Source organism: Gossypium arboreum, unplaced genomic scaffold (assembly GCF_025698485.1).
Source record: "Gossypium arboreum isolate Shixiya-1 unplaced genomic scaffold, ASM2569848v2 Contig00295, whole genome shotgun sequence".
Lineage (NCBI taxonomy): Eukaryota > Viridiplantae > Streptophyta > Magnoliopsida > Malvales > Malvaceae > Gossypium > Gossypium arboreum.
In genome coordinates, this window is record NW_026440411.1 from 1 (window position 1) to 12,500 (window position 12,500).

A 12,500-nucleotide genomic window follows, 5' to 3' on the forward strand; every position below is an offset into this window, starting at 1 on the left:
GCTTTGCGGTTGCTCGATGATTCATGATAACTCGACGGATAAATGCGGCATTTGTGCGCGACGACATCATTCAAATTTCTACCCTATCAACTTTCGATGGTAGGATAGTGGCCTACTATGATGGTGACGGGTGACGGAGAATTAGGGTTCGATTAGGAGAGCACGAGCGGCTACCACATCCAAGGAAGAAGGCGATGGTAGCATAAATTACCCAATCTTGACACGGGGAGGTAGTGACAATAAATAACAATCTAGGGCTCTATAGTGCAGTAATTGGAATAAGTACAATCTAAATCCCTTAACGAGGATCCATTGGAGGAAAGTTTGGTGCCGGCGATAGCAGTAATTCCAGCTCAATAGCGTATATTTAAGTTATTACAGTTAAAAAGCTCGTAGTTGGACTTAGGGGTGGGTCGGCAGGTCCGCCTCACGGTGAGCACCGATGCTTTCGTCCCTCTGCGGCGATGCGCGCTCTGGCCTTAATTGGTAGGAATTCGTTCCTCGTATTTGTTACTTTGAAGAAATTAGAGTGCTCCAGCGGGCCTACGCTTGTATAGATTAGCATGGGATAACATCATAGGATTTCGATCCTATTGTGTTGGCCTTGAGGATCGGAGTAATGATTAACGAGGGACGGTCGGGGCATTAAGTATTTCATAGTCGGAGGTGAAATTCTTGGATTTATGAAAGGCGAACAAGCTGAAACCATTTGCCAAGGATGTTTTCATTAATCAAGAGCGAAAGTTGGGGGCTCGAAGGCGATCGGAATCTGATCCTAGTCTCAACCATAAATGATGCCGAGCCGAGGATCGTGGATGTTACTTTTAGGACTCATGGCACCTTATGAGAAATCAAAGTCTTTGGGTTAGGGAGTATGGTCGCAAGGTGAAACTTAAAGGAATTGATGGAAGGGCACCACGAGTGGAGCTCTGCTTAATTGACTCAACAGAAACTTACGAGTCCGGACATAGTAAGGATTAATGATGAGAGCTCTTTCTTGATTCTATGGGTGGTGGTGCATGGCGTTCTTAGTTGGTAGAAGCGATTTATGCAGTTAATTAGTTAACGAATGAGACCTCGACTGCTAACTAGCTACGGAGGTGATCCTCAGTGGTTAGCTTCTTAGAGGGACTATGGCCTTTTAGGCCACGGAAGTTTGAGGCAATAACAGTGCTGTGATGCCTTAGATGTTACGGGCAGCGCTGCTTCTGTGATGTATTCAGCGAGTCTATAGCCTTGGCAAGCGGCCGGGTAATCTTTGAAATTTCATCGTGATGGGGATAGATCATTGCAATTGTTGGTCTTCAACGAGGAATTCCTAGTAGCGCGAGTCATCATTTCGCGTTGACTAAATCCACGCCCTTTGTACATACCGCCCGTCACTCCTACCGATTGAATGGTCCGGTGAAGTGTTCGGATGGCGGGGGCGATGTGCGATTATTTGCCGCGACATCGCGAGAAGTCCACTTGAACCTTATCATTTAGAGAAAGGAGAAGTCGTAACAAGGTTTAGTAGGTGAACTGCGGAAGGATCATTGTCGAAACACGCTTAGCGAGCGACCCGTGAACGCGTTGGATACAACATCGGAGGTGGTGCGGGTGCATAAATCGCTGTTGCCATCCCGCGTGTCGGAAGCGGCAGGTCTGTCGTCCCTACGCCCATTGGGTGGGGTGAGGTGTCGAGGATCCCGTGAATCGCGCCGAGAATCGAAATGAAAAAAGGACACATCTCACCGCCGTCGCACCGTTCGCGGTGTCGTTTGCTGATGATGTTGTTCTTTTATCATAAAGTATATAGAACAACTCTCGAAGAGCGGATATCTCGGCTCTCGCGCCGATGAAGAGCGTAGCAAAATCGATACTTGGTGTGAATTGCGAGAATCCGTGAATCATCGAGTCTTTGAGCGCAAGTTCGCCCCAAGCCATTAGGTCGAGGCACGTTTGCACAGGTGTCACGCATCGTCGCCCCATCAACCCGATCCTTGGGACTCGGTTGGACCCTGAGCAAAAATTGGCCTTCCGTGCGCTCATAGCCGCCGGTTGGCCTAAATTTGAGTCCTTAACGGCATAATCGTCGCGACGATCGGTGGTAATCTTTGTAAGCAACCTCGTTCGATGTCGTCGCGTTTGTCGATCGAGACCCTTAAACCCTTCGGCATCGCATCGCGATTGTGTCGGCGGGATTACCCGTGAGTTTAAACATATCAATAAGCGGAGAAAAAACTTACAAGGATTCCCTAATAACGGCGAGTGAGCTAGGAAAAGCCCGGCTTGAGAATCGGGCACCACCGGCGTTGAATTGTAGTCTGAAGAAGCGTCCTCGGCGGACCGGGCCCAAGTCCCTTGGAAAGGCGCCAGAGAGGTGAGAGCCCGTCGTGCGGACCTGTCGCGAGGCAGTATCTGTCACGAGTTAGGTTGTTTGGGAATGCGACCTTAATCGGCGGTAAATTAAGTCTAAGGCTAAATCTGGCGAGAGACCGATGGCGAACAAATACTGCATGAGGAAAGATGAAAAGGACTTTGAAAAGAGAGTCAAAGAGTGCTTGAAATTGTCGAGAGGAAGCGGATGGGGGCAATGATGTGCCGGTTGGGTGTGGAGCAGCGAGAACTGTCGCCCGATCGGCTCGAGGCGTGGACCGACGCGGGGTGGTGGCGGCCCAAGCCGGGCCTTTGATATGCTGTGGAGCGTCGTCGCCTCGATCGTGGGATCAAAGACGCGCCGTCTCGGCGTGCTTGACACTGCGTGCTCGAGCGTCGGCTGCGGGCTCCCATTCGGCCCGTCTTGAAACACGGACCAAGGAGTCTAACATGTGTGCGAGTCAGCGGGCTAGAAAACCCGTAAGACGTAAGGAAGCTGATTGGAGGGATCCCTCACGGGTACACCACCGACCGACCTTGATCTTTTGAGAAGGGTTTGAGTGAGAGCATGCTGTCGGGACCGAAAGATGGTGAACTATGCTGGCGGGCGAAGCTAGAGGAAAGTCTGGTGGAGGCCCGCGGCGATCTTGACGTCAGATCGTTAAATCGACTTTGGTATAGAGGCGAAGACTAATCGAACCGTCTAGTAGCTGGTTCCTCAAAGTTTCCCTCGGGATAGGTGGAGCCCTTAGCGAGTTTTATCGGGTAAAGCCAATGATTAGAGCATCGAGGGCGCAATGCCCTCGACCTATTCTCAAACTTTAAATAGGTAGGATGGTGCTACCTTCGTTGAGTCGCGCCACGGAATCGAGAGCTCAAGTGGGCCATTTTGGTAAGCAAAGCGGCGTCTTGGGATGAGCAGGAGCCGGGTTCTGATGCCCAGCTGCGCGCCAACCTAGTGTGACAACCCAAAATTGACCCTAGTCGGGAAGTGGTTTGGGACCACTAAACCGAGTCACCGAAATGTTTGAGCGTAATATTTATTGTCTAGAATATGTATTTACTGAATGTGTAAAAATTTCAAGCTTGGTTTAGTCGATTGCATGTGAATTCAGTTAGTAGGACTTGTATGTCACTTTTGAAAAATGATAGGCTAATCTATAAGGACCTAATAGTACATGTAGTCAAAGGGAGGACTTGCATGTCAAAATCCCCCCCCAAGTGCTAGTGGCCGGCCATGACAAGGAAGCATGGGCAAGACATGTCATGAAACATGTTGGGTGAGTGTTTTATGTTGAAATAAATAAAATAAGGTGCATGAGTAATAAAAAAAAAGGGTGTGTGTGTGAAGGCTTTCCCTCCCTCCCCATTGCAGTGCAAGTGAGAAAAAAAAAAAAAAAAAAAAAGCTTTGTTCATCTTTTTTCCATCCTTTTGGTAGAAAATCTCAAGGGAGAAGAAAGGGTCCTTGCTCATGTTTGGTTTGGAATAGGTTGGCCATCCTTGTAGCTAGATTAAGGTATGTTTAATATGGTGCCATGAGATTCATGCATGTTCTTAGTTGCTAGTTTTAGTTCTAATTAGTCCATGATTCAAAACCTTGCTATGTCATGGGGATGATAGTATGAAATGAAAATTTGAGATAAGTAAGGTTAAATTTGATTTGGTAAAATCGGCCATATGGGTGTATATGTTTGTAAAAATATATTTCCTTTGTTAACTCCTTACAATCGGTTGTAGGAGTAATATTGGCTTATAAGGTTGAGTTGATTCATGATGTTGTATGTTAGGATTAAAATACTTGAGACTAGATTAGCTTAATGGTGACCATGCATTCGGCCTTGAAGCATTAAACAAATGTTGGTTGAGATTTTGATATTTTGAACAAAGATAGTTGTGAAATGGGGTGAAAACCATTAAGTTATACACATAAAAATCCAGCAAGAAGATTAAACTACTAAATGTATTCATTTTAGATCAAGACATCCAAAGAGGGAGAACCAAGCAAAGGCAAAGCAAAGATAATCGAGTAGTAGATTGGGAATCATTTCATCCGATATAAGGTAAGTCATTAAGCACATATGTTTGATATTGCTTAAATGATTGTAAAATCTATGCAATTGTGTTTAATGGGATGATATATATATATAAATGAAAATGTATGTGTATGGAGTGATGACATTTGTTGAATGTAAAAGAAATAGTGAAATGTGTAGAAAGTTTGCTTCGGCACTAAGTGTCTTGAACAATACGTGTGTACTGGTGTGAGATTGGCACTAAGTGTGCATGCTGGAAATATATGGCACTAAGTGTGCATGCTGGAAATATCTGACCTTTGGGTGTGCGAGCTCGAAGGGTATGGCACTATGTGTGCGGGCTTAAATTGCATGGCACTAAGTGTGCGAAATCGAGTAATGAGCACTGTGTGTGCGTACTCTATATATATGTATATATATATCTCCGATCGAACAATTATATGGAGGGTGTGTCTCCATCGAGTTGAGTATGGACAGCGGATCGGGTAAGTACCTTGAGCTCATGACGAATAGGAAATACGTTCATGCTCGAGGTTGAACTTGGTAAGCCTTAGATCTATGTGATGATTGCAATTGTATGATTGTGGTGTGAATGAGTTGGGGTGTAAAGTGCCTCAAATATCTTATTGTATAAATATGAAATGTGGATGTATGACTTGGTATGAGATTGAACCAAAAGGTCAGGAATTACGGTATAGTTTCGATATGGATGAGTACCTAGCCTCGTTTATTGTTTCATGTTGTGATAACTTTATCAATGGGTGGTTGTTGAATGCTTATGACTTCTTGAGTTATAAACTCACTCGGTGTTTTCTTGTCACCCATTTTAGGTCTCTTGGACTCAGATTGTTGCGTGCTCGGAACCGTCGTTGAAGTCATCACACCGGCTGGAAATCTTTTGGTATTGTCTTCGTTGTTGAAGAACATTTGGCATGTATAGGCTATTATGTTTTGTTGAGCTGTGGGTTGTAAACTTTAAGCCATGTGAAAATGGCCTATGTGGTCGTCGAGTGGGATGCTAGAACCTATAGCCACGAGTCTTAGAAACTTTAATTTTGATAAGGTGGCCATAATTTGTGTCATGTATGATGGATGATTAAGGCCAAGGAAAGATTCATGAAATTGGCATAGTCTACTGCAGTAACTGTTGCAGACAGCAGCAGTGAGATGAGATTGAAAAATCACTAAAAATAGTAGAAGTAGAATTAAATAGTGAATAAATTATGAAATTGAACCTTGATGAATCTATTTTTATATGGATGAAACGAAACGACTATATGAGCAGTATACTGGGAGATATTAAAGTTCTCGTGAGACAGGGCCAGAACGGTTTCTGGGTCCCCTGTCGCGACTTTGAAAATTTACTATAAATTATGAAGAAAGAATTAGAAGTCATGCCTTATATTTTCAGATTCCATTTTGAGTCTAGTTTCATTAGAAATAATCGGAACCAGTATTAAAGCCCTGTACAGAGAGATATTCAAGTTGTAATGCGTGAAGGTCAGTGTAGTCGACCCCTGTAACATGGGTGATTTTAACTAATAAACTGTACCAATTGGCCTGACCAAAAATTCTAGAAATAAATCCATGGATGAATATATGAGTCTAAATTCAGGGAAAATTTACGGAATCAGTTTTCAAGTTTTGGAACTCGAGATATGATTTTAAGGTGACGGTGATGCAGTTTTCCAGCACGTCTGAAATGCCAAATTGGTTGGTACTTTGAGAGGATTTGGCCCGTTAACCCCTCGTGTCCGACACCGCGACAGTCACAGTTTCGGGTGTTACAATTTTATTAGTATCGAGCTATGGTTTAGTCGGTTCTAGGACTACCATAGGCGTGTGAGTCTAACTATACATGCCAAATTGTTAGTGCTTAATAATGTGATGACTTGACGGTTGAAATTTTTGTTTTGATTAGCGATGGAACCGGGTAGAGACCCTTGGCGGATGACATCGAAAGTGTAGCGGCTGCTCCCACGCAAGGACACCGCTGTTGAGCCTCGATCATCCATGAATAATCAAAATGAAGGGCGAAACAAGCCTTCTTCACCATGATGAATGAGTGGAGTCGCATAATATGCCCGAACCAACCCGGCTGTCCAACCATTCCGAATTTAAATACTCCACCCCAAGAGTCCGCAATGCCTCCGGTTCTTGATCTGTAAGGCTAAGCAAACTACACATAGACTTGATTAGGAAGCGGGTCGAGGAGTTCAAGGCCATAGTCATCGATGATCTTTGAAAAAGAGCCGACTCGCTCGATAACACCATTCGAGTGTTAGATGGTATCATGCACACCGATGAATGTCTTAAGTGTGCTATATCCTTGTTGCGAGACTCGACTTACTATTGGTGGAGGACTTTAATTTCCATAGTCCCAAATGAGCGAGTTACTTGGGATTTCTTTCAATCCAATTTGAAAGAAATACATTAGTCAACAGTTCATCGATCGAGCGTAAGGAGTTCTTGGAACTCAAGCAAGGCCGTATGATCAGATCTGAATCTGAACATGAGTTAAGTAAGACTTAGTCGGTATGCTCGGGAGTGTGTGGCTGATGAGGTTGCTATGTGCAAAAGATTTGAAGAAGGATTGAATGAAGAGTTAAAGTTACTAGTGGGAATTTTGGAGATAAAGGAGTTCGTGACACTAGTCGAGCGAGCACGCAAAGCGGAAGAACTTGGGAAGGAGAAGAAGAAGGCTGAATTTGAAGCAAGAGATTAAGTAAAAGATCAGCGAGTAAAGCTTCATTCTCGGCTGTAAAGAGGTTCGGGAGGACACCCGATGAAGTCGAGGCGTGCGGGAATTTCCATTAGAGGCAGACCATCGACGGACTCGAGCTACTTGGTAGCTAGTGTGGGCAATAATCGTCAAGAGAGACCAGAATGCCCCCAATGTGGAAGGCGACACCTAGGTGAATGTTGGGGTAAGTCATTAGCAAGGGCTATTACGAATGTGGTTGAAGGACCACTTCATTAGAAGATTGCGGAGCTAGATGAGAAGAATAAGGTGCAAGGTGCAAGATCGAGTGGGCGACAGCTAGAGGTAGACCCCAGGATTTCAGGAGGTAGGGGTGGTAATCGAGAGGAGCCACCGTCACGGCTATTCGATCCAAACCCGTGCTCTGCTAGAGCATATGCCATCCAGCGCATACGAGAGGAGGCATCTCTCCTGACGTTATCACCGGTACTTTTACTCTCTTTGATACTAGTATGATTGCATTGATTGACCCGGCTCTACTCATTCATATGTATGTGAAACTTTAGCATCGATAAGACTCTACTGTTGAGTCTCTCGAGTTCATAATTCGAGTGTCAAACCCTTTGGGTCAATACGTACTCGTTGATAAAGTGTGCAAGAGATGCCCCTAATAATTCGAGAATCTGTTTTTTGGTAGATCGATGCTTCTACCATTTGATGAATTAGATGTTATTCTTGGTATGGATTGGTGACCGTACATGATGCGATGGTGGATCGCAAAAGGAAAACCATTGATTTGAGGAGTGCAAATAATGAGGTAGTCCGAGTCGAGTCTCTTGATTTAAAAGGAGTGCCAGCGATAATATCTTCTATGACCGCTCGGAGATATGTGAAAAGGGGTGTAAAACATACCTTGCGTATGTGTTTGAAAGTAAAGAGCGGAAAAAAACTCGAATCGGTACCAGTGGTTTGTGAGTATTCAGATGTTTTTAGGAGGATTCTGGGATTGCCACCGGTTCGAGAAGTGGAATTGGCATCGAAGTTGTATCGGGTACTCGCCGATCTCAATAGCTCCGTGTCGTATGGCATTAACGGAGTTAAAGGAATTGAAGGTTCAATTGCAAGAATTGACGGATAGAGGTTTCGCTCGACCGAGTTTTTCTCCATAGAGGCGCACCGGTATTGTTTGTGAAAAAGAAGGGCGGAAGCATGAGGTTGTGCATCGACTATCGTCAACTCAATAAAGTGACGATAAAGAATAAATATCCGTTGCCACAAATTGACGATTTGTTTGATCAATTAAAGGGAGCCTCGGTGTTTTCAAAGATAGATTTGAGGTCGGGTACTATCGGTTGAGGGTCCGAGAATCGGACATACCCAAAACCGCTTTTAGAGCGAGTGCAGTCACTCTGAATTCTTGGTGATGCCGTTTGGGCTCACTAATGCCCCAATGGTGTTTATGGATTTAATGAATAGAATTTTGAGGCCATACTTGGATCGGTTCGTAGTTGTATTTATCGATAACATTTTGGTCTATTAGAGATGGCCCGAACATCTTTGAACACTTGAGGCTAGTGTTGCAAATCTTACGAGATAGCGATTATCACAAAGTTCGATAAATGTGAATTTTGGTTGAAAGAGGTTAGCTTTTTAGGGCACGTGGTGTCGCGTCGACGATGTCGAGGTGGACCCGAACAAAATTTGACCATAGTCGATTGGAAACCACCAAGGAATGTTACGAAGTTAGGAGCTTTTGGGGCTTGCGGATACTATCGACGATTTGTGAAAGGTTTTTCGGTGACAATTGCCGATGACAAAACTACTTCAAAAGATGTTAAGTTCGAGTGGTCGAACATTTGTCGAGAAAGTTTCGATCGACTAAAAACCTGCATTAACCGAGGCCCCGGTACTAGTACAGTAGGAGTCGATAAAGAGTTTGTCATATCTGATGGCGCATCCTTGCTTGGGTTAGGTTGCGTATTGATGCAAGAAGGACGAGTTGTGGCCTATGCGTCGAGACAATTAAAGCCACATGAGAAAAATTATCCGACCCATGATCTCGAATTGGTCGCCATCGTATTCGCCTTAAAGATATGGCGACATTACTTATTTGGTGAGAAGTGCCATGTGTATTCGGATCACAAAAGTCTCAAATATTTGATGACTCAAAGAGACTTAAATCTCGACAAAGGCGTTGGCTCGAGCTGTTAAAGGATTATGAGTTGGTCATTGACTATCACCGGGAAAGGCTAATGTGGTTGCGGATGCCTTAAGTCGTAAATCACTAATTGCGTTGCGGCGATGAATGTACACTTATGCATTCTGCAGACAATGTGTTAGTAGCTGAATTGAAAGCCAAACCATTATTGATCGTCAAATTCGTGAAGCTCGTAAAGTCGACGATGAGTTGGTTGCAAAAGCGGGATGAGTGTGTTCGAACAAGGAATCGAATTTCAGATTGACGACCATGATTGCTTGACGTTCAAGGGTCGATTATGTATTCCAAGGAATTGAGAACTTGTTTGATGATTTTGAATAAGGCTCACGAGTAGTCGAATGTCAATCCACCCGGAGTACGAAAATGTACAACGACACGAGACACCGCTTTTGGTGGCATGGTATGAAACGAGACATTTCCAACTTTGTTTGAAGTGCTTAGTATGTCGCAAGTAAAGGCGGAACATCAAGTGCCCACGGGTTTGCTTGACCAATCATGATACGAATGGAAATGGGAGCGAGTCACGATGGATTTTGTATCGGCTTGCCGATGTCGGCAAGCAAGAAAGATGCAATTTGGGTCGTCGTTGATAGATTGACTAAGTCGGCTCACTTTATCCCCGTCGTCTGAATTTTTCATTGGATAAGCTAGCTGAATTGTATGTTTCTCAGTTGTGAGATTACGAGTACCGATTTCTATTGTGTCGACGGAGATCCGAGATTCACCTCATGATTTTGGAAGAAATTGCAAGAAGCTTTGGGTACCAAGCTGCATTTTAGCACCGCTTTTCATCCCCAAACCGATGGTCAATCCGGCGGATAATTCAGATACTTGAGGATATGTTGAGATGTTGCATCCTCGAGTTTAATGGTTCATGGGAGCAGTATTTACCCTTGATTGAATCCGCTTACAACAATAGTTTTCGATCAAGCATTAAGATGGCGCCTTATGAGGCTTTGTATGGTCGTAAATGCCGTACACCATTGTTTTGGGTGAGCTCGGTGAAAGCAAAATTTTTGGGGTGGATTTGATTAGAGATCTTGAGCAAAAGTTCGAGTAATTCGTGAAAGTTTGAAGGTTGCTTGAATCGTCGAGAAGTAAATGACGCGGATTTAAAGCGAAGAGATATTGAGTATCGGTGGGAGACAAAGTGTTTCTTAAGGTATCACCACGGAAAAAGATACTCGATTTGGCCGTAAGGGCAAATTGAGTCCGAGATTCATTGGGCCATATGAGATCTCCGAGCGAGTCGACCCGATGGCGTATAGGTTGCTTTTACCCCGAACTCGAAAGGATCCTAGCGTTTTCCATGTCTCGATGCTTGACGTTCCGATCCGATCCTTCGCATGTAATAAACCCTCCGAGATTGAAATTCAAGCCGATATGAGTTATGAAGAAGAACCGATTCAGTATCCTAGCTCGTGAAGCGAAGGAGTTGTGAAACAAAAGGGTTCCGATTAGTAAAAGTGTTATGGCTCAAACACGGGATGGAAGAAGCTACTTGGGAACCGAGAATTCTATGAAAGAGCGTTACCCAAACACATTTCGGTAAGATTTTGAGGGACGAAAATTCCTTAAGTGGGGAGAGTTGTGACAGCCCAAAATTGACCCTAGTCGGAAGTGGTTTGGGACCACTAAACCGAGTCACCGAAATGTTTGAGCGTAATATTTGTTGTCTAGAATATGTATTTGCGAATGTGTAAAATTTCAAGCTTGGTTTAGTCGATTGCATGTGAATTCAGTTAGTAGGACTTGTATGTCACTTTTGAAAAATGATAGGCTAATCTATAAGGACCTAATAGTACATGTAGTCAAAAGGGAGGACTTGCATGTCAAAATTCCCCCCAAGTGCTAGTGGCGGCCATGACAAGGAAGCATGGGCAAGACATGTCATGAAACATGTTGGGTGAGTGTTTTATGTTGAAATAAATAAAATAAGGTGCATGAAATAAAAAAAAAAGGGTGTGTGTGTGAAGGCTTTCCCCTCCCCTCCCCATTGCCGTGCAAGTGAGAAAGAAAAACAAAAAAAAAAAAAAAGCTTTGTTCATCTTTTTTTCCATCCTTTTGGCCGAAAATCTCAAGGGAGAAGAAAAGGGGTCCTTGCTCATGTTTGGTTTGGAATAGGTTGGCCATTCTTGTAGCTAGATTAAGGTATGTTTAATATGGTGCCATGAGATTCATGCATGTTCTTAGTTGCTAGTTTTAGTTCTAATTAGTCCATGATTCAAAACCTTGCTATGTCATGGGGATGATAGTATGAAATGAAAATTTGAGATAAGTAAGGTTAAATTTGATTTGGTAAAATCGGCCATATGGGTGTATATGTTTGTAAAAATATAGTTTCTTTGTTAACTCCTTACAATCGGTTGTAGGAGTAATATTGGCTTATAAGGTTGACTTGATTCATGATGTTGTATGTTAGGATTAAAATACTTGAGACTAGATTAGCTTAATGGTGACCATGCATTCGGCCTTGAAGCATTAAACAAATGTTGGTTGAGATTTTGATATTTTGAACAAAGATAGTTGTGAAATGAGGTGAAAACCATTAAGTTATACACATAAAAATCCAGCAAGAAGATTAAACTACTAAATGTATTCATTTTAGATCAAGACATCAAAGAGGGAGAACCAAGCAAAGGCAAAGCAAAGATAATCGAGTAGTAGATTGGGAATCATTTCATCCGATATAAGGTAAGTCATTAAGCACATATGTTTGATATTGCTTAAATGATTGTAAAATCTATGCAATTGTGTTTAATGGGATGATATATATATATAAATGAAAATGTATGTGTATGGAGTGATGACATTTGTTGAATGTAAAAGAAATAGTGAAATGTGTAGAAAGTTTGCTTTCGGCACTAAGTGTCTTGAACAATACGTGTGTACGGTGGATTTAGATTGGCACTAAGTGTGCATGCTGGAAATATATGGCACTAAGTGTGCATGCTGGAAATATATGGCACTAAGTGTGCATGCTGGAAATATCTGACCTTTGGGTGTGCGAGCTCGAAGGTATGGCACTATGTGTGCGGGCTTAAATTGCATGGCACTAAGTGTGCGAAATCGAGTAATGAGCACTGTGTGTGCGTACTCTATATATATGTATATATATAACTTTATCAATGGGTGGTTGTTGAATGCTTATGACTTACTGAGTTATAAACTCACTCGGTGTTTTCTTGT

At 43.2% G+C, this 12,500-nt stretch overlaps 1 pseudogene; it reads left to right on the forward strand.

Moving 5' to 3' along the window:
- The first annotated feature begins 1,801 nt into the window (after nt 1-1,801).
- Nucleotides 1,802-1,955, forward strand: LOC128288818 (5.8S ribosomal RNA; annotated as a pseudogene).
- The last annotated feature ends 10,545 nt before the right edge of the window (nt 1,956-12,500 follow it).